The sequence below is a fragment of the Nipponia nippon genome, unplaced genomic scaffold (assembly GCF_047370975.1).
Source record: "Nipponia nippon isolate SJK-2023a ecotype South Korea unplaced genomic scaffold, ASM4737097v1 scaffold_16, whole genome shotgun sequence".
Taxonomy (NCBI): domain Eukaryota; kingdom Metazoa; phylum Chordata; class Aves; order Pelecaniformes; family Threskiornithidae; genus Nipponia; species Nipponia nippon.
Window position 1 is genome coordinate 3,110,412 of NW_028262332.1, and position 21,843 is coordinate 3,132,254.

At 48.3% G+C, this 21,843-nt stretch overlaps 2 long non-coding RNA genes across 2 annotated transcripts; one reads left to right on the forward strand and one right to left on the reverse strand.

Annotated features, from left to right (window-relative positions):
* Nucleotides 1–30: 30 nt before the first annotated feature.
* Nucleotides 31–3,459, reverse strand: LOC148056210 (uncharacterized). The gene is made up of 3 exons (XR_015703674.1): nucleotides 3,271–3,459; nucleotides 2,806–2,907; nucleotides 31–832 (listed from the first exon to the last, which is right to left on the reverse strand). It is a non-coding gene; the product is annotated as an uncharacterized LOC148056210 (long non-coding RNA).
* Nucleotides 1,633–21,533, forward strand: LOC148056211 (uncharacterized). Its single transcript, XR_015703675.1, has 5 exons — nucleotides 1,633–1,781; nucleotides 19,029–19,170; nucleotides 19,560–19,668; nucleotides 19,893–19,976; nucleotides 20,717–21,533. It is a non-coding gene; the product is annotated as an uncharacterized LOC148056211 (long non-coding RNA).
* The last annotated feature ends 310 nt before the right edge of the window (nucleotides 21,534–21,843 follow it).

Genomic DNA, 21,843 nt, shown 5'->3' on the forward strand with positions numbered 1-21,843 from the left:
AGGAGAAAAACCGCCACATTCCCAACCAGCCTCTTTTCATCCATCTTTATTTCTGGTTCAGCTTGGGCTGTCACAGGAAGGGGTCGGGCAGTTTCCTCCCCGCATGTGCGGAGTTTGCGATTCTGCTGTCATTGCTCTCTGTGACGGTGTGGGATTTGCTGGAGGGGGGATCTCACCGTGGTCCCTGCAGCCTCTCTGCTCTGTGGGTGCTGTGCATCATGCCGGGGTGCTGGCTGCCCAGTAAGGACAGCTTCACCAGCTTACTGGGCATGGGGAAAGGGGTTGTACAAAAACATCATGGGATTTCCACAGACCTAAGCTCTAAGACTCCTTACTCTAGCTCAGGAGCTGATTTTACCTTCATGGAAATTTTCTGAATGTATACCAATGTCATTTGGAACACAATTTGGTTTCACAGTACAAAAATCCGATTTGCTGCTAGGATGCAATGGCTCATGCTCTTCCCCTGGCATTCCACGGCCCGAAGGTGCCAGGAGCATCTGACACACATTGACAACCTTTTTTTTTTCTGCCAGCTAGAAAATTCTGGTAATGAGAGACTGATCAGGACATTTTTCTATCGTTATGCTTCTGTGTTGAGAGCAGATACAGGAGGGATTTGCTGATATTTTCCAATCCCTGAGTTGCAGGATTCCCAGCAAGCGGATTCCCTGGGGAAACTGGTGGGAAGCAAGCTCGTGGGAGCTCCCTTCAGGGGAGGACCACGAGGGCTTTTACCCTCAGGACCTGCAGGGCTGGTCTTGGATGGGGCTGCTGTTCCTGGGAAGCGAGGTTCCTGCTTGGGGAGCTGCTGATACATCTGCCTTTACATCTGCAAATGCACAAGCATCAGAGAAAAGAGGGATTCAGGTTTAGCCAAGGGGAAAGATTACTGTTGAGGGGCAAGGCTGGGGTGTGAACTGGCAAGGTGCTTGGAAAACCTTCTGATGGGAACCATAAGCAACATGAGGTAAGCGTGAGGGTGTCAGGCCAGGTTTACAACACAGAGAGCTCTCCAGCAGAGCCCACCTTGCTGCAAGGAGGAGATAAAGCTCTGTAGTTTCCAAACTGTGACCTGGACACCACTGGTGCCTCCAGATCATCCACTTTTCCCAGCCAGATCTGTCCTCTGCTGAGCTGTACGCACCTCGCTCCCTGTCCTGGGCCAGCTTTCCCTGGGGTACCCCAAAACTCAGAGCTGTGGGCTGCTCCGTGCTAGAGAGAGGTGGAGACCACGACTGCCCTTTGCACTGCTGCAGCCCCCTGCATCCCCAGCAGCCGAGGGGCCGGTGTGCCCGACCTGCCAGAAAGGCACCGGGCCAGACCCTCTGCCAGTGCCAACTGGGGCAGCTCCCCTGATTGCAATTAAACACCCAGCAATTAACTGCAGATAAGGAGCTCAACTTCTTCGCTCAAAGGAAGAGTTTGATTCCTCTTGCTAATATACCCAAGTGCCTGCGCTGCTCTTCCCGTTTGGGGCCTCTGCAAAGTCCTGGCTGCCATTGCAGGCCAGATGACTAACACTCTGTTTTTCCTTCACATGCACTTAATTAAGGCATTAATGAAGGGAGACAACCCCTTTCCCTCCCCTCGTCCCCCCATTAAGGATCCAGCTGTTATTTTAGGGAAAGGTGATATTCTGGAGATTTTATAGGACGCCCTAGGCACACAGTTCCCTTTCCTCCCCGCACACGCAGCATGTGGGAGCAGCGGGGAGGGGATGGCTCAGCCCTGCGTCTTCCCTGTGAGTCTCCTGTGACAGCCCTAAGCTCCTGGCAGAGGTAAGAGACCACGGGGCACGACCTGACCACCGTGGCAGCTGCCCAGGAATGTGCTCGTGCCTGGGTGCAGCTCTGGGCATGTTTGCACAAGAGCAACCAGGAGTGACTCAGCTGAACCAGTGAAACTGGTATTGGTGAGGCAGATCTTTCCATGCTGAGATTCCTTCATTTGCTGTTCAAAATTATTTCACTTTGACAGCGAGCTTTAATGCTTGAGCAGCATGGCTGAGCAATGCAGGAGCAGCTCCCCAGTGAGCCCTCCTTGCTGGGAGCAGCCCCCATGGCTGTGGCAGGGGCAAGGAGCCAGGAAGGTCCTTGCTGTACCTGCACCCACTGGGCTGAATATGGGGCGGCTGGGAGGAGCAGCTGCTCTCAGGGACATCGTGTGAGTGCTCTGCAAAGTCATAGCGATTTGTGTGTTTGAAATGGGCCAGGGAAGGGCTGGGGAAGATTGGCAGCAAGGACAGAAATCTCTCACTGCCAGCTGGGGTGCGTGGTGATGCATTTTGGTATTTAGCAGGGTGCCTGAAATAACAAAGATTGCCCTAGGGAGATGTAGCTCTGGGGAAGTGGTGCTTCAGCAGGTTACATCCACTCACCCCTCTGACTACCCCCAGAGTAAGTCTGTCCTCCCTTCCAAAGGCTGCTATTTGCTCATCCTCTCTGTCAGGGGCTGGGATGCAGCCATGACATTTAAAGGCAAAACCCAGTGAGGGAAGATAAAGCAGGAAAGAAAGTAAACTTTTGCAACTTCTGCCTGTTACAATTCTTCCTTGGACAAAGTGCCTGGCTCTGAGGAAGGCTATGGTCGCTGGAGCACAGGCAGGGCAGGATGGGGACCCAGTGCATTACCCTATGGGCAGAGCAGCAGGTTGCCCCAGACAGTGGGCAGCAACAAGAGGTGCCTGGCCCCCCCCCCCCCGCCGCAGCCTGTGAGCCCAGGCAAGCCCTGGCCCCTCCATCCCCAGCGTGGTCGGGGCTGAGGTGTGTGGATGTCCCCATCCCCATCGAGCTGCAGACTTACTTTGGTGGTGGCTGCGCGGTGCTGCCTGCGCTGGGCAGGGTGGTGGCTCCTGGTGCTCCCGGCTGCACAGGCTCCCCATCTTCCTGGCCACATAGCGGCAGGCTGGCGGGAAAGGGGAGACCTGTCTGCTCACTGCAGCAATGAGAAACACCAGCTACCCCGAAAAACCCTCCCCAGAGAGCCCAGAGCTGGACGACTGTGCGAGCTGGGGATCCTGGCAGAGGAGGATCCGCTGGGGTTGCGTGGGGCCTGTGGTAGGTTATGGCCAAAAGTAACAGAGGGAATGGAGGGGACTGGATTTAACAGGGTAAAAGGCAGTTCCTCTGTCTGGTGTCCTGGCTGTGTTTCAAACAATTCCAGCACCAGCCTTTCTCCCCCGGCAAGCCAAGGCCGTAAAATATGCAGAGTATTTACCATGCAGAAATCCCTCTAAGCTTTCTTGCCTCAGACAAGAGGTTTCCTTACCATTGATAATTACTCAAACCATTTTCTCCTGGGCTCAGCAAAGCTGTCCTTTCCAGCCAGCCTGTCTCTTCCTCTCTCTCCTCTCGCAGTCAGCTCTGCAGTGGTTTTATTTCTTTACAGCCTGGCTTCCTCCTTCCTTCCCTCCCGTGGGGATGTTGCTCCAGTAACGCCTGGTCACGCACAGGGAGGCAGGCTCAGCCCAGCACTGCCTCTGGGCAGGGCTGCGCAGTGCCGGGCATGAGATCCCTGCAGCTCCTGGAATGGAGAAAATGCTCTGAGCGTCGGCTTCGGGCAGCAGCACTGACATTTGAGCTGACTATGCTGGAAAGGCAGCTTGGCCTTGGCTGGAGGAGCTGCTGTTGGTGCTTCGTGGCTGGTGGAGGACCAGGGTTAGAGATGTGGGGAGGTAAACCTTGTGCTGCCATCTCTAAGCTGAGCTGGAGAGGAGCACTGCAGTGTGCACTTTGCTTGTATGCAGCAGGGGCGAAGAAAGGGACGTTTCCTCTCCTTTTCTGCTGCTGTCTGAACACTGCAGGGATGTGAATGTCCTTCTCTCCCCCAGCCAGACCTTCAAACCCTCTTACACCATGTCCTGTTGTATGCAGGGGAGGGTAAGGGTGACATCCCTAGCAGACAAGATGTAGGCAGTAGCATTGGCCTTGTTTTCTCCAGGGTCCTTCCCACGTACCACCTCCAGAGCACTGCTTGATTTGTGGCCTTGGGGTCACTGCAGCCAGTTACTAAAGAAATGCAGGTTTTGAGCATTCTTTGCAGAACTTTGCTGTTGTTCATGCTTGGTACTTTGTCCTTAATCTTAAAGTCAGGTGAATTCTGAAAGCTTCTTCTTTGCCCTTTGACCAAGGCAACATGCTTCCTATCTCCAGACCAAGGACTCACTGATTCAGGCAGGTTGGACTTTGGTTTCGATGGCCTTGCCTTGGGATTACATAAGGGTGGCCAGAGATGTGGTTGATGGAGTGCAGGTATTGCATCTCACGTCACTGCAAGTCAGCAGACGGGACTGCTGCAGAAGAAAGTGCAAGATCAGTGTGTGAGATAGAGAGGAGCTAATGTCACCGCACCGCGCCCTTGGTCTTGTTCTGGTGTTTCATGTCAGGAGATTTGAGTAAGCTCTGATGCACTGGGCTGAAAACTGCAAAATGCAGCATAGAAACCTTTAGTTCAGCTGGTGTCGGGTCGTGCTGCTGTGCGGTGTTAGTGAAAGGCAAAGGCTTGAACAGACATGAAGAACGACCTCTGCTCTAAACCACAGAGGACTTTCCATCACATCATCAGATGTCATTGAAGCCTGCAGAAGTATGTGATGCAAGATCTCTAAGTGTTTAAAACAAAAAAATATTCAAGAAAAAAAAAACCCAAACCCTGACTATCCCCCTCCAGGTCTCTCCCAGCTAAACCCCCCCCAACCGTCTCTGGAGGACCTATCTTTCCATTTCACAGAGGAGCTCACCAGGACAAGGGGAATGATTACAGCACAGCCATGTGCTTTAACAAATTGTGAGGGTGGCTGGAGGAGTAAACTGCTCTTTTGGGGCTTTGCTTTCAATTGTTTGGTTTCTCCCAAATCCAAACCCAACGTGTTTAAGATGGGTGTTATCCTGTGCCAAATGTGCACTGTAGAGCTGACGCCTCGGGTTTGCAGATGCATCCCTCTAGATGGTGCTAAGCTAAAGAGAAAAGGCGGGTGGCAAGAGGTCTTGGAGGAGAGGTTGTCCTGTGGTGCGTTGCCTCTGCACATCTGGTGCTGCCTGAGGTCTCCTGGGCTAGGAGAACATCTCAGCTCTCTGCTTGCTCCCAGCGAGAAGCCCATGCATTTGTACAGGTGCTCTGCTATGGTGCTCTTTGTGTCTATTTGCAGCGAATACTTCTCAGGCCCTTCTGCCCCTTCATATTTCCCTTGCTGATGTGTGAGACTCCACAAATGCATCATGATTTTAATCAGTACATCTGCTCCTATCCGTGTGCTAAATCAGACAAGTTGATTTTTAATGGCAAAAATCCATCTTAGCTTTTTTTTTCTACTTCAACCAGTTTTACTGAGCAGCACAACTAAGACTCCATCAGCTGAGTCCTCTTCTATCTCATGCATCATTAGCCTGAATCTTAACCAAATTCAAGCATAGATAATGTATGATTTATTGATGTGGGCAATCGAGAGAGAATTCAGCCTGGCTGCCAGAGAACAGCAGGGATCATTGAGGATTAGCTGTGAAGGGGAAGTCTTCTAGATCAACAGCTGAACAGATTTTACTTTGGAGTCACAGATGGGCAGTAAATAAGCTATTGAAAGAGAGCTATTGTTAGACGAGACTTTTTAAAAAAAGAGTAGCCACATTCAGGACTGTTTTTCTTCCCACTAAGTATAAATAGGGGGAGAACTCCTCTATTAACCTCAATAGCACTATATGGATGTAGTGCTGCTGGGAGAGGAGAACTGAGCTCCTTCCTCTCCCTGTGCCGTGTTCTGCAGAGGGAAAAGATGTTCATATGCAGTGATGGTATCAAGGCACAACCTGTTTTTTTCTGTAGGGCTACAGAAGACAGCTCTTTGGCACAAGCAGGCTTAGCTCGACTGGAGCCAAGGAGCGTTCAGCTCCCATCCAAGTGCGTGACCTAGAGAGCACCCTGAGAAGTGAATTTTGGTGTTGGTCCTGTTCCTGTGCAATTAACTCTGGCTGCTGCCCTGGTATGACCGCTTCCCTCAGTCGTAGAGAGAGGCTGTTACAGGTTTTAATTACTCCCCAGTCTAGATTTGTTGGCCTGAGCTCTGAATATGGTTTCTACTGATACAGTGGAGAAAGACTGCTTTTGCCAAATTTTCCTTCAAAGAATGGTTCATCTCTGTTCATGATGAGTCCGTAAAATGGATTAAGAGCTCAGGGACAGATTTTCAAGTATTTGAAACCCATAATCTGGTCTGGGCTTTCAGAACAGCTCAGTCCTCTTGTAAGTAGCAAATTATGCTCATAAGTGCTCAGCACTTTGCAGTTTATATCAGGCTACTCAAGGCCATGTTTTCTGTAAAGCACAGCACCCAGTGCTTCCCGGATCATGGGGAAAGCAGGGCAGTTAACTGCTGATGTGAGGCCTGAGCTTTTCTGAAGATGAGACTCCTCAGCCTCTTGATTCTCCTTCTCAAGAAATGCATGTGCCTCTGAAAAAATTAGTCCTCAAATTAATCCATGGACTGCAGACAACGTATCATCCATTAAAACCTCTGTTATTGCCCATGACCGCAGAACATCATTGACTTGTGGAGTTAATGAGGTCCCTCATTACAGCCATCAGTCTGACTCCATTTCAGAGCATCTCCGCTGTAGCCACCTCCGTGACATGTGGGTTCTGTAGATAGACCTGAAGATACCTTTAGTGTGAATGAAACTAGAGCTGTTACAAGGAGCGATGTGGCCACAGCTAAATGCCCACTATTTTCCCCATGTTGTTAGTGGATTTTACCCTCAGCATTGCTACACGTGCCCTTCTCCCAGTGCTTCAGCTTAGCTCCATAGTTGCACCTTTCTTTGAATACCTGCTTGCTTAGGAGGAAATAAGCTGGGCAAGATGGGTTTAGGGGTCTGGTCCAGTTCAGAAGAAAGGAAGGGTGACATTTAACACACAGGGGGCCAGGTCACTGCAAGTCAGCCAAGCATTGTGGCTGCTGCTCTGGAGCAGCTCAGTGGGCTGCGGGGCAGCAAGGAGGTTAAAATGTGCTTCTGTAAACATGGTGCTGCTGCTGCTGTTTATTTAAGCACTGAGAAACAACCACAGGCAGACTGATGCTCTGTGTTTTAAAACCTCATTGGCATCAGGAGTCAAGGCATAAGCAAAACGTCAGGAAGTCCAAACAAGGCTTTCCTGCAGAGGTCCAGCATGCAGGGTCAGAGGGGTCTTGGTGCTCATGAGCTGGTGAGACTCTTGCGATGACAATTATTTGTGACTATTGATAACAAGACAGAGAAAAGCTTTTTCTGGAGCCAAAGTTGGCACTGTGTTTTTCCGAATGCTTTGTTCTTGGCATCGGTGATGGGGAATTCCTGTTGAATCAAACGTTCCTCAGGTGGGATTGGCTCTTGTCACATTGGTGACCTCTTTGCTGTGGCATGGTGCTCATTTCTGTTGATGGTCCTGTGCCACTGGCCCAGCCCAGCTTTTCCTCTCCAGCCTGGATGCAGTCATTGCAAAAAGCATATTTCTGAATAATTGGTCCTGGCATTTGCAAGTCTGATGAGAGATGAAGGTGACTGCAAGACTTCCATGTCAAAACACCTCCAAAATTGTTTACCTGGGTCTTCCCCAGCCCTTGGCAAGGCGACATCCTTGCTGAGAGGGAAGAGAGACACCAACACAACTCAGAAATTGATAACTGTGACATGGAAAGTGCCTGGCCATCACAGGGAGGGTTTCAGGAGGGTGGAGGGGCTGTAAGAGCCCCAGGGACAGACAGTGGGTTTGCTTGTCTCCCATGGAGCAAGGGCAAATGGGTGGCAGCAATGCCAGCCTGGCTTGGCTCATCCTCTGAGCAAATACCAGCAGCAGAGCCAATGGAGGAGATCCCTTGGGGTGTATTTCATCTCCTGCTGTTTGCTAATCACTTTAATGGCATGGGAGCCATCACCTGGCCTGGCCTTGCTGCGGTTGTCATTCTTGGCTGGGTGTTTCTAGCAACCTCTGAAGGAACAGTATTTTGAGATGATTTGCCCACGAAGCACAAGATAAGGATCACTGTCCCCTGCCTCTTCTCTGGATGCACATAAATGAGTGAACATGCAGGTCAGAGCTGCAAGGACTTGTGTGCCTCTTCTTCAGCAGCCAGCTGTCATGTAGGGCAACCTTAAAAACATACAAACAAGGCATATGTGTAAAACAGTACTCAAAGCCCTGCTGAAACTTATATATCTGCTTCCTTCTTATCCACACAGCCAGATACCTGTCAGAAAGGCTGTTATGGGACACAGTTTTCTCTTGAGAAATGCTATTTGGTTGTCTCTTGCTGTTGTGGTGACCTCTGAGGGCTCATGTAGAGACTGTTCAGCCTTTTGGCATTGCATCTTCCTGACCATCCACTCTCCTCTTTTCTCTGCCTTTCTGGGCGACCGGCTCATCTCTCCCCTTCCTCTGGCCCCCAGGTCACCACTGTCTTCAAGGACTTTTTGGGATGGCTGTTAGTGCTTCGGAGTCTTTCACCCATTAAATACCAGAGTATTCAATACTACCAAAAATTTGATGTATTTTTCTAATGTATACAGCCTTTATTTTGTGCTGTATTCCTGCCTCATTGCTAGGCAGCTGTTGAGAATTAAGCTTTCTGTTTTCTCTGAAGACTGAAACAAGAAGGGTATCTAATACTGTAGCTTTCCCTGTGGCTCTCGGTGTTTCCTTGTCTTCTCCTCTTAGTTCTGATGAATGCAGAAAACGTTTTTTTGGTGTTCCTCCTAACCCTTCTTTTCTACATCTCAGTTTGCATCTCAGCACTTGAGTTTATCACTAAATATTTGTGTCACTCTCTTACACAGTATTTACCCATATATCCTCATTTCTAGGTGTTGTATTGCTCATTCTGATTTTCTGAAAGACTTCTTGTTGCAGATATGCTGGTTCTTCATAACACTTTCTGTTTTTCTGCATGGGGAGAGTTTGCTATTTTACCTTTATTTTTCTCTTACGAGAGGCCCACTCTTCTGCTTCTCTTTGATTACTTTCCAGTTTCAGGCTTTCATTCAGTTCACGTTATGAACTAAAAATAAAACTGACTGTTGACATGATCTGAAACAATTTAGAAGCATAATTTTGCCTTCTGTCTAAAAAGCTGTGGTTGTGTTTTTCACTCGGCATCAGCATCAGTGCAACCACACCAGTAAGCACCAGTCCCCAGGCTGGATTTAGTGGGACGCGGGAGAGCGAGGGAGCCGGCTGTCCCTCTGTCAGCCTGGAGCACACCATGGCAGAGCGTGATGCAGACGCTCTTCCTCCTTCCCTGCCAGCATCCGGTTTCCCCTATCACCAAGAATGAGAGCTCCTGACTTCAAGAGATGAACTATTTTTGCCTGAAGCCAAAAGTAGTATTGGGATCCTTAAATATTCAAGCAGAAAGTGTTTATCCACAATCTTTGGATATTACCGCTATGTTTGTAACAAGTCTCATGTGATGCAGTTTTTTATTAGGAAGGAATTGCATCTGCAGTTAAATCACGCTAGAATGCTGTAGGGCAGCCAAATGAGCAAAGGACGTTTGGCTCATGACTAAGTATTCTGACTTTTGTTTTTTTTTGTGACGCCAGATTCATTTCCAATGATGAACCGTGGCTCATAACGCACAGCAGAGCTTCCAGTAATAAAAGAGACACTACAGCAGAAGGGTGGAAAGGGAAGTGTCTTGCCTGATGACGCTGCATGTTGTTACGTGGTTGGACTACAATTTTTTTTTTTTCAGGCTGAAACAATGAGAAAGCTGCATCAGGAGCCATTGGTGATAGCAGTAATGAGTGGCTGCACTCTTCCTTTGAGCATTTGAAGCTCCTGGGTTATTTTTATGCCAGGGGGCCATGAGGTCTGGTGGTCAGGGCACAGGGCAGGTGAGACAGGAGTTGAGGATTGTCTGGCCTGCAAATAGGAATAGCCGGGGCATTCTTGCCAAGGCAAGAAATTCCCTCTGGGTTGGGCTGTTATGTATAAATAGCCAGTTATTATTTACATGAAATGGTATTTAATTCCTCCTTCTCACCTGAGCGAAACCATTGCTTTGGGTATTAGTCAGGTTTGGGACGTGGTTAGTCAGTGACCAGGGAAGGTTTAAGCTGTGGGGGGTGAACTGTGCCTTGCTGAGCCCTGCTTCACCCTGCCCCGGCATCTCTGAGGCCCCCGGGGTCCCTCCACCATCACAAGGCGCCACAGGGAAATCAGTGCCAAAGAATTTAAGTGCAGGATGGACCAGGGCTGTGCTTGGCTGTTGACTCAGTTATTGCTTTTAGCTCAGAAAAAAAAGGTCACTCTTTCTATTAATAAGACACATAGTTTGGTGAATATTGCCCAATAAACCTGGTGTGTTGGGCATAACACAGGGACTGATGCATCAGCCTAAGTTTTACTTAAAAATTTTTCTTGTGGTGGGAGAATACTAGAAAGCCTCAAAAGTAATTTGTTGAAGGAGAAAATAACCCACCAAAATTCATACTCATGGGGAATTTTCTACTAGGTGAAGTTTAGATGAAGAATTGAGGGAGAAGTGGTAGCACTGAGGTCTTTGGTATTTTCTGATCAGATTTTGTTCAGTACCTTGAAAGGGGATGGTGCAAAAACTTGGTCCTTAGCCAGGGTACTAACTGTGCTACTGCTAGTGATAGTAATAAATGTGGTTGGCTTCAAGGGAACTACATCAGCTTACAACCACTGATGGTGTGGTCTGTCAGCTTTGGGAGCAAATTAAATAAGAATGGTTGTTACTAACTTAGACGGGGGTGAGGTTTTTAGAGTAGGTCAGGGATTTAGGTGTTAACATTAATGGAACATTTATAGAAAAATTTCTCTGGGCTGCTTTACAAATCTGCCCAGGGTGGCTGTAGGCCAGGCTGTTGACTGCATAGAGTTGATGTGACTTTTACTTATAGTAGTTTTAAGTTGCCAGCGTGAGCTCCCTTGACTTTAATATGGTTAGCCTGGATTTACAGCACTGTAAGTGGGGCTGAAATCAAGTTTTCTGTGCCTGTTAGAGGGTAAAATTGATGTCTTTGCAAAGAGCCCAGCCAGCCAAAGCTTCTGCAATACTGAAATCTCAGAGCGGATAGGGAGTGGAATTTTCAGAACCACCTAACAGACTTCCAGCGGCACTCATGTTGTCAGTTGTGAGGCTTTGAAAATCCCAAAGGTCTGACTAACCCCTCTAAGGCAAGCTGCTTTCAAGTGACCCATTAGCCTCAGCACGGAGAGGTTAAGTTGATTAAACCACTTCCTAAATTAGGTTGGCTAAATCAACATCCCTTTTTGCACAGGGACGTGGCAGTAGGAGGTGGGTCCATGAGCAAAGCCGTGGGGCAGAAGCTGATGCCACCCACAGGCACGTTCAGCATGTGGCACCATGGAGGGGACCCAGGGCACAGGAATGCCCTCAGCCCTGTCATCCCCATCACTGGGGATCCCGCGGTGCCTGAAACCAAAAGGCTGACTGCAGGAAAGCTGATTCTTGTCAGATGTTCTGCCTGACAGGAATTGGGAAGTGCTGAAAATTTGCTTAAAAATATCACAACTTGGGGGCTTTGCAAAGATTTCAGGGAGACCCTGGATAAGCAGAAATGGTGCCAAGTGTGGCCACAGAGATGAGACCTGATGCTTGCCTGCTCCGTGCTGCATGCAGTCACTCGCCTCTTTGTAAATGCTAAGAGCGCAATGCTGTACATGGAGGTGACGGTGGGCCTTGCAAAAGGGGTGGTCAAAATAACTCATGATGCTTGTCTCAGCCGAAGATTTGTGGTGTGAGATTGACCCCAATGTCCGAGAAAACAGGGCCTCTTGTTGCTATGTGAGAAAAGTTGGGCTGAGGAAGAGTCATGCTCTGCTTATCTGAGCCAGGGCAGGAAATCGGGATTAAGCGAGACCCCAAGGCATGCGTTGGTCATGCTTGGTCGCCAATACAGGGAACACAGCGCTAGTGCTCCAGATGACTGAGGAGCAGCTGCTGAGTCAAAACTGCTGGTGCGTGGGCCAGCTCGAGTCTGCTCTTGCTCTCCCCGGTTCACAGCAGGAAAAGTTCCTTTGCAGGTAACAGCAGTCGATGATGCCCACCCAAGACTTTCTGCCTGATCCTGGAATCTGCCCGCAGTGTCCCTGAGTAAAGTGTTCCTAGGAAAAATGAATTCATAACTAACTATTGAGGGGTAATGAGAAGAAATCAAGCAGAAATTCGCATGCTGAACAGCAGATGCTGTATCCATAGGTCCAATCCAGCGAACTGTCTAATACAGTAGAAATCTCACCACTAGAGTTAATTGAGGCAAGATGAGTGAAAAGACTGAGGTCTGTGCTGCGAGATGTGCCTGTGCTGTCCTGTTTGAGGCTAGGGTGCACTTGGTCTGTCTCAGCTCTGTGCCTTATCACCACAGGATAACTCCTCTTGCTGCCTGCACATTCAGCCTCCCAAGCAAAATTTTTCATCCAGCCTCTGCTATCTGATTTCCATGTCAAAGATAATTTCCCCAGAACCAACTTCCCAGGAGAGGAAAGAGGGAGTTCAGGGATAAAAGATTTTCAGGAGTTACCCCTAGAAGAGAGAGATGACGTTTTATAGGGTAAAGAAATGCCAAAAGGCCTCTGCCACCTGGCACGGTCTGGCGATGCACAAGTCAGCACAGGACCGGTGCTCTGCGGGTAACCTGAGGCTGTCCTGCCAACTGTGGTCAGCTTTTCCACGTGGAGCCACGCGGCACCCCCGCAGAGCCAACCTTCCTTTTTAATCCTCACTCTTCTCCTTCACCATGAGACAAGCGAAACACGGAGGATGTGACAAATTGCGTGGGTGGTTTCATAAAAGGGCACAACAGTCAGGTGCCCAGGGTAGGGCAGGAGATGCCATCTCCGCTCCTGGCTCTGCTCTCACTGCGCTCTTACGCAAGAGGCTTCATTTCTCCATTTCCTTCACATCTGATTAGCTAAGGCATTTTTCTGGGCAGGGACAGCACTTTATTTTCCTTGGGTAAAGCACCCCCTGTGAGAGAGGCTGGAGGAAGCTGACGGGATAAAAAACCACAGCATGCCACAGCTCTTGCCCGGGGCAGTTGTGCAAGGAACAGTTCACTCCCAGGGCATGTGGGCTGGCACTGCCGCTTGGCACAGACCCCACTGCGGGTCTTCATCCGTGCCTGTGCAGGATCCCAAGCACCAGGGTCTCAGAGGCCCTGGGGTGCTTCTGCTGCTCCTTGCGCATCCCTGCAACCCCCTCCCTGGGTCCTGGGTGCTAGTGAGAGGCAACGGGTAGGACAGGACTTAGATGGGAGAGGGAAAGAGGGCACAGCTGGGAGTTAAATGGCTGTTGTGACTTGGGCTGTTATAGGTTTTGTCAAAAGAGAAGTCTCAAAAAATTATTATTTTTTTTAACATACTAGTAAAGATGCATTGATTCCAGGAAAATGTTATTTCCTCCTTGATATAAATCTTAATAAGTAATTTCCTACAAAGGCAATTAATCATCTTCTTCCAGACTTTGGATTATTACAGTCTCGTCTGCTTTCACTGTATGTTCAAGCTCATTACTATAGCTGTTCATGGAAAAAATCTCAGCTAGCTCATATTTTCCCTTGGCCACCTTACACTATTATTGTTCTTATTCTTCTTTTGTGAGAACCCAACAAAAAAAAAATTGAGAAATGGGATACAAAAATGACAAAGTACCGAGGAGATTAAATGTTTTTCTGATGAATTTTGCCAACACTGTAGTTTCCTGGAGGATGCCTTAGAATTAATTTCCTATGATAGGCTGCTAGATAAAGTTTTGGTTGTTTTTTTTTTTAATTTGCACTCATCCATATTTCTGTTGGTAAAAGGGTCTGTGCATAATCCATTCTAGCAGCTCTGCTGTATCACGTCCACTGGCGCTAGAGACAGGGTTGCATTAACTCCTAGATAGTATTGAAAATCTGTATTACAAATTACTGTGGCAAGAAGCTACTACAGCATGCTTGAAGGGCAGAGAAAACTCATCAGTGCGGTTTCCCTCTGCAGATCTGAAGCCACTGATGTCAGGGAGTAGAGAGTCCTGTGGCTACTGGGGCTTGGGCAATTTGGGCTCCATCCAGGCTTTATCACAGTCTTTCTTTGTGACTGGGAGCCAGTTGCTCTGAAAACCCTCCCTGTGTTTTGGGACCATGTGGGAGCTGGGGGCTTTGGTATTCTTCCCATAGTGATTTCAGGGACATGACTACGATTTCTTCTTCTCCATTTGCTGTTTCTGAAGTGGAAGCATGCACGCTGCCTCCCCCACTATATCCCACCCACAAAGCATTTCAGGCAGTGACCCCCTTTTTTAACTACTTCTCTGTGCAACCCCTTGCCAAAAGCTAATCATGGCTGGGCTGGGAGATGCCAGTTCAAAGAATGAACAGGGCCGGGCTGGTCCTTGGGAAGCGCAAATAATTTGTTCCAGAAGGAGTAGAACCAAACCAGCAATGGATGCTGTGTGCCTTCTGCAGGGAGCAGAGCTGCTTTCAGCTCCAGACCTTAATCCTGGCATAGCAGAAGGAGGTGACCCAGGAGCACCCAACCGCTGTTGATACAAACCCACCCAAAAGCACCTTCCTGGGGCAGGGTGGGAGCTCTAGGGAAAAGCAGGCGAGGGCTGGTGCTGACGTGCTTGGCGGCTGATGGTGAGACGTGCCCAGAGCATGTATGACATGGTGGTTTCCTATGATGCGTTCCAGAAAACAGCTTTTTTGGAGGATGCTGCTGAGTGGATGTAACCCCATGGAGATTTTTGCCTGGTTGCCAGCTGGCATCATCCTTGTGTACTCTACTTTTGGAAAAGGGAAACAAATCCTCTGAGCAGCAATGCTTGCTGAAAGTCAGGCCTTTTGGGAAGCTGATGAAATTCGGCAAGTCTCTTGTAGCTGTTGGTTCCATGCTCATATAATATTTTCTTCCTTATGCTTTGTTTTAGCTTTTGGATTTTACTTTCTCCCACTATCCTTTTCTCTGTGTATCCCTGGACTGGGGGAGGCGGGGAGTTTTAGCACCCAGAGGTGCCCAGTCCCTCTCATTAGGTTATTGGGAAACCAAGGAAGCTTGCAGCAGAAATGGAGCAGATTTTGGTGTAAGCATGGGCCTTTTCTTCCCAAAGTGGGTTCCAAGCTATGTGGGGGATGAGTTTCCAAGCCTCTTTTTGGCCTGGGTAAGACATTTTTTCCTCATAAACAGGTAACCTTGTCATAGCTGGTTTGCTTACAGTGACCAAAGCCAAGTGGCAGAGCAGATAGTCATGTTAGCTGTGATGTTCGGGTCCTTCTTCCCAACTGGCTGCTTGCCCAGGTGCCAAAAGTGAGGGCTGTAGGCAGTAGCTGGAACCAGGCACCTCAAACTGGTTTATTTTCGCAGCCTGTCAGACTAATTTCTATTTATATCCCTGATCCAGCACCAAATTCCGGATCTGAGGTCACCACTCTGGAATAGCTTATTCAAGAGCTTTACATTTTTGGATAAGAACCTTACTGTTCAAACAGCAGCTTCCACTGGGCTAATCAAAACAGCAATCTGGGAAATGGGGCTTATTTATTAAGTTGAAAAGCAAACAAACTGGGTTTCATATAGCTCTTGTGCTTTAGCGGAAATCCTGGGTTAAGGGCACAGCCAGGGGAAAGGGCTGAAGGCAAAACAAATGCTATGGGAGCAGAGGTCTGTTGCAGATCTTCTCATGTAAGCAGGCTGCAAGCCCTGCATCAGAGATGAGGCAACCGTCTTTCAGCATGCCAAGGGCAAAGCCATCCTTTTTAACATTTGTGTTCCTCAAGCCTTGGCCCTGAGGGATGATTGGAAAAGAAATGTGCCTCCAGGGATCGGTGATGCTTCACTGGACATAATGCTCAGGGGTGCTCTCAGTGAGTCATACAGATGCTTTTAAAAAAGTAAAAGTTGCTGTGCGGAGTCATTCCTCAAACGCAGAGAGCACGGTGGTGGCTGATGCATGCAGGACTTCCAGCGCACGCCAGGTTTATTTGTGTCCTTATCTGTAGGAAATGGGTGATAAATGCATCCCTGTGTGTTTAGCCTGTGAGGCATCTATTATTAGTCTTATCGTTAGAGCACTGAGCGTTGCTGACGCATTTGTGTATTTGTGTATTATACAGGTCAGGACTACTGTAAAACAGTGCTGATAAGGCTGCACCATCAGGAGGCTGGAGAGAGGGGGGAAAAAACCCTTCTCTGCATAGGTCTATAGCACTTGTCCAGAGGAGCTGGGTATGCAAAAAATCAGCCTATTTGGGAAAGGATGGGGGAGAGGGGGATGCAGGGAATGCAGGGAAAAGACAAGTGCTGTGGGAAAGAGGTGCAGTGGGAGAACGGCGTGTCAGCTCTGTGTGAAGGTGTCATGCAGTATATTTCTGGTATAGGGTGCCAGCGGATCCTATCAAACCTTTGCAAGTCACCTTTGTAAATGCTGCCAGACATGTATCTGCACGGGTACAGTTAAGAGCAGAGATATGCAGCCATCCCAGAGGGTTATCTTTGAATTTTAGCACAAAGACTGCCCAGTGGTGCTGGTGATATTAATTTCCTAATGTGGCTGAGAGTGGGGTGAGGAGACCACCACTTCCAAACAGACCATTTGACACCTTTAAAATCTGAAAGAAGGATATGTAGTTTCTTTATTTTGTTATGTGCAGCTGCTGGGATGTACTCCAAGCACAAAAAGGCCTTTTACCTGGAAGCACTGCCAAGTCTCTAGATCTTCTTGGAGCACCCGGTGCCCCGGTCCGTGGTGCTGGTCCCTCTGCTCTGGGCACTGCAGGCATCGTAGCTCCCGTGAGCTTGTTTGGTGATGCTGACTCAAGTTAAAACTCAGCCTGCTGTCTTCTCAGTGCTGTTTGCACACAAGTCAATCAACTTCAATTAGCCGCCCTACGCTATTAACAGGGTCTTTCTTTTGAGCTGATTGATTACCTTCCCATTTCCATGGCCTTGAACTCTTAGCACTAACGGGGAAGTCGAAGGCAGGACCATAGCCCTTCCAGGGTGCAGGGCAGAGCAAGGGGTGAGTTGTGTCCTCTGCAACCCCATTCACCCGCTGGAGGTGGCGAGAGTTCCTATGAATCAGGAGGGAGCGCGGGCAACCGTGCTTCCCATCGCAGACACGTAAGTCACAGGCTGGGTTGGATGAGTCCATGGTGCCCTGTCAGCAAGCAGAGGTCCCTGCCCCAAAAGGATTCATCACATGTGAATCACCAAAGTGAGAAAACCACGTCATCTCCTTCTCACAGCTGTGTGTAAAGCGAGGCGTACCAAAAGTGAGCGACCAGTTTATGCTCGGGGAGGAAATCAGTGACGAAAGCAGGAGTTCAGTCCTGATCCTCAGTGAGATATAGTATTTTAGACCAACTGTGCTTTTCAAACAGCAGGTTTCCTGGGGGCAGACAAGCGGTGCCTGGGTATTAATGCAGGTCCCGCATGATATGGCAGTATTTGGGGATGGGGAAAAGGCCAAAATGGACAGGAAAGGAAATGCAGTCATGAAGTTCCTCAAAACTTACAACAGATGCAGAACAATAAAGGAAAATGGATGAAAAAATTTTCTTGGGTGGAATTATCATCAGGGAATTATCCCTGATTTATACCAGCTAAAGTTTAAAAGTCAGGTTTAAGAACTCTATCCAAGTTCATACAGGATGAATGGTCTTGTACATCAGCATGTTAGTCAAGTCACATTCACACTAATATCTAATTATAATAAACAGGAAAGTTATTTATGAGCATTATTAGCATAACTGATCTGCTGATGAATAGAGTTGCCACTGTCAAGTAACAAAGCACACATACGTGATTTATATCTCACAGTTGAGATTAGTAATTGTATCAACTTTTCAGGTATCTCATGTGCAAACATTCAGACACGTCTGGCTTGTGTTAAAGCAGGCAGTTGATTAGAGAACCTGAGCGAGCACCGAGAGCCAAACAAAAAAGTATATCAAGTTTCTTGGGGTGGTTCCAAATCTCAGCAAAATTAGGAAAATCTTGTAGTTGAGGAGGTAAACTGACTATATCATCCTGACCAGCCCTTTCTACTTGCAAAACTGTATTACTGTAAAAGAGGGAAAAGAACACAAGATTTCTGTCGCTGCTGCTCAGTTTGAATGGACAGATTTTGTGCAGGTCCCTCCCTGTAGTCTTGGCTATGAGAGATGCTTGAGGGAAGTCAAGGTTCACAGTAGATTTAATGTTTGGTGTGACCTGATAGGGTTTTTATGTGATATTAGTGCCATGGTGATAACATGGACTAGGGGTGGAGCTGAAATACCTATTAGGTATTTTCCCCTGCCATGGAGGCCTGAGCTCACCTCCCTGCCCAGGTGGGGGGCAGGAGCCTCCTCCAGGCAGCCCTACGTAGGCAGGGGAGCAGGGAGGGCTGGTGCAGAGGGGTCTGCAGAGCTCTTCAGGGGACGCATTCTCCCAGAGATGCTGTTTTGGGAGACAGGATGCCTCTCTTGGGCTCAGTGCTGAATTCAGACAATTTCTTTAGGAGCTTAAAAGTTGAGTGAGAGGAAAATTGAGGGCTGCAGGACTCTCACTGCAGTGCTGGCTCAAGGGCAGCATAAATTAATTATGGGTTTGTACATAATGTTGCCAAAAGGTTGCCACGGGGCACCTGTGTGAACACAACTTTTGGGATAGATCTTCAAAAAATGCTTTTTCAACCTTTTTGTAACGCTTCCAGTGGGAGGCTCAGTCATGGCCAAGCAGTGACAGGAGGGAAAACAAGAACCCAAAGAAAAGATTCAGGCCCGCTGTTTTTGAAGGGATAAGAATCATTTAATGAAGCCACCATGGTTGGTTGGTTGGAAACTATTGCTCTGCTTCCTGGAATGAAGGTGCCTGCTGGAAGCATCCCAGGGCTTAACCCTGGCCACGTGGAAGGGAGGTGTCAGGAGAAGGGCTTTTGGGATGGGCCAGTGGAGCACTGAATGTGCCAGAGCAAGGAGCAGCAATGGGGGCTCCTGTGGTGAGGGAGCTTGGTGACAGGAGCTTTCTTCTTTGTCCCTGGCATGCAGGAGATGTCCATGCCCTGAAGCTCTGGGGCTCCCAGTGCCATGAGAGCAACATCCGTGTCAAAACCCAGATGTGCTCAACAGCTGGGAGCTTACTTCAGGCTGCGGTGGGGGAGCCTCCCTGCAGTGTCCTGGTGAGTCCCAGGTGAGATCGTGAAGTGGTTTTGGGTCAATGTCAAGGATGGGCTGGGTGGGATGTCAGGTAGAAGGCTCATTTCTGCTCGTGGACCCCCACTCCCCTGCCACTAAACCCTGGTCTTCCCTCTCCATGTCAGAGAGATACATGCTTTTACAGAGGTGTGGAAGAGACAGATTTATTAGCAATTATGGCAAGGCCTGTGGGTATTTCTCTGGTCAGATGGATTTCTGGGAAAGGGTGAATGATAAAAGCTGCTAAGGATAGCCAGGAAAATAAAGCCTCTTTACAGAAATCCCCTATATGAGCAAACACAGACTAGGATGCACAAAACTGTCCTGCAGAGTTTTGGGCTTAATCCTTTCTGTACCCAAGTGACTAACGTGCCCTTTGAGCAGAGAGCAGCATGATGGTGATGAAGATACGACAGGGCCTGACCCAGAGGTGCCTTCCAGTGTCACGCTGCAGAGAGAACGAGAAAGCAAAGAAACCAGAACGAGTGACAAAGTGAGTAATTTGCCCAGGAGGATGCTGCCTGAGTAAGCAGAGTCAGTCATTTCAGGATTCAGAGTGCTGAAAAGCCCTTTCTCGTGTGGTTATCTTGAAGGTCACAATGGCACGATGTGCTGGGAAGCAGTCCCAAGGCTAGGCGATGAATCTAACCTCAGAACAACAATCGTGCATTGTTTGTTGAATTTCCCTTCTACCTAATTTTTTATTTCCTGATTAAGCTTCGGCCCCTGTACCTGTTCTCTGTGAACTTGCAACCGAGAGAGCCGAAGAAGGGATGGGGGACTTTTGCCGGGACCGCAAAGGTACAAATGACGTTTTAACTCATGGTTGTTTGCTTTTTTCCAGCCAAAAATATGTTTATATATGTATATCTGACTGAATGAGGTGGAATTTTTTTGTTACTTAATATTTCCATGCGTTTTCTGAAATGATTTAATGGGTGGCTGCTGAAGTCATTTGCGGTAAATGGGTAAGAGGCGTCAGACTCGGAAACTGTCCAATTATGTGACTCTCCCAAGGTCCTGACACTATTGTTTTGGGTGCATAAATTAAATGTCCCTGCACTGATACCCCCGGTACCACCTGTGAAGCCTTGCCCACTGTATGTGCACCAAGACATCTGCTGAGAAGTGGGTACAAGACCAAATGCAAGAAATACTGGGCCCGGCACAAGCTCTCTGCTGTTGCTGGCAGCAAGTCTCAAAGCAGCAATGGCACTGCTGCTGAAAGCGGCAGCGCAGCCTCCACAGCTGGTGGAAGGACAGAGACCTCAGCCCTGCTGCCAGCTGGCCAGCGGAGGTACTTCCTAAAGGGCTGTAAAGTCAACCTGGCAGCAGAATGCTCTCAGTAAAACATAGGCAGGAGCCTGACTTGAGCTGCTTTGATTTTGGAAGATTTACAGCCCATTGTTTTAAATTACTGACTTTTTTAAATTTTTTTTTTTTTCTCCCCAGCCCAGAACTGGTTAGAAAAATAAATAAAAGTCGGAGAAATTTCAGCATTGGAATGTCATTCTAACCTTATCCAATATTTTCTCTACCAGTGACCTGCATGTCCTGTCCCGGGGGAACGCACAGCTCTGTATTCACCGTGTCGGAAACACCATAATATACTGGAGAATCTTTTCTATTCATCTGAGATGTGAAATATAATTACCTCTGCTAGACATTGCAAGGATTTAAAATTATCAATTCTCATGAAATCTCTGTAACAGGAGCTGAGCCTTATCTCCTTCCAGTGTGTTGACAACACAGTCCACGTAGACTTGTTCCCATTTATTTGTTAGGAATTTGCTTGTCACTTGATTGACTCTGTTCTCGCTCTCCTGTCCCACAGTTCAGAGCAATAGCCTCTCAGCACAATGCTCATTAGAGAGTGAAAGTCCAATCCTGTTAGGCGCATATCTCTTGTTTGCCCTAAACTTAGAGCAGAAAGTCCACACCCAAAAAAGAAACTAGGGTATGCTCAGTCTGGTGGGACTGCTCTTATTTCTGAGCTTGATGCAAACCATCAAACCTCTTGGCTGAAGATCTGAGCCCTGATACCAGAATATTGCTGGTTTCACCTTATTTTAAAAGCAGAGGGAAGGCAGATGCCTCCACCAAGCTGGATAAGATTTAGGTTGCAGTTATTTAAGGTTCACAGCAATAGGTTGCCACTGGGTTAGAGACTGTGAACAGCTGATTTCTTTTGCTGGACCAGGTCACATTAAACATTTGCCCTTGGCCCCAGAAAAGGCTCAGCACTCGGCCTCCGGGAACACAACAAGGTCCATAGGTGATTACCTGAGCTGCTCCATCAGCTGGCCCTGAGCAGAGCTGTGTTGATATGGAGGAGATGGGAAAGGGAAACCCAAACCCTTTCCACCTGGCTGAATCCATCCCTCACCTGGCGGTGGGTGGAGAGGATTGTGTACAAAACAGGCCAGAGGGATACGATGCTGGTAGAGGTTTCTCTTTTGCAGTGCTCAGAGATGTTCCTGTAAGCATGGTGGTGGCTGTAGATGTTGAACCGTGCTGGAGTGGAGTGGCTTCTCCATGGGAGCATCTTCTACTGTGTGCAGCAAGACCGTGAGGGCTCCCAAAGGTCTGTTTTGATGTAATTCTGTAAGGTTTTGTCTTTGAGCATAACTCTCTGACATTCCTTAGATGTAGAGATATGTCACTGGAG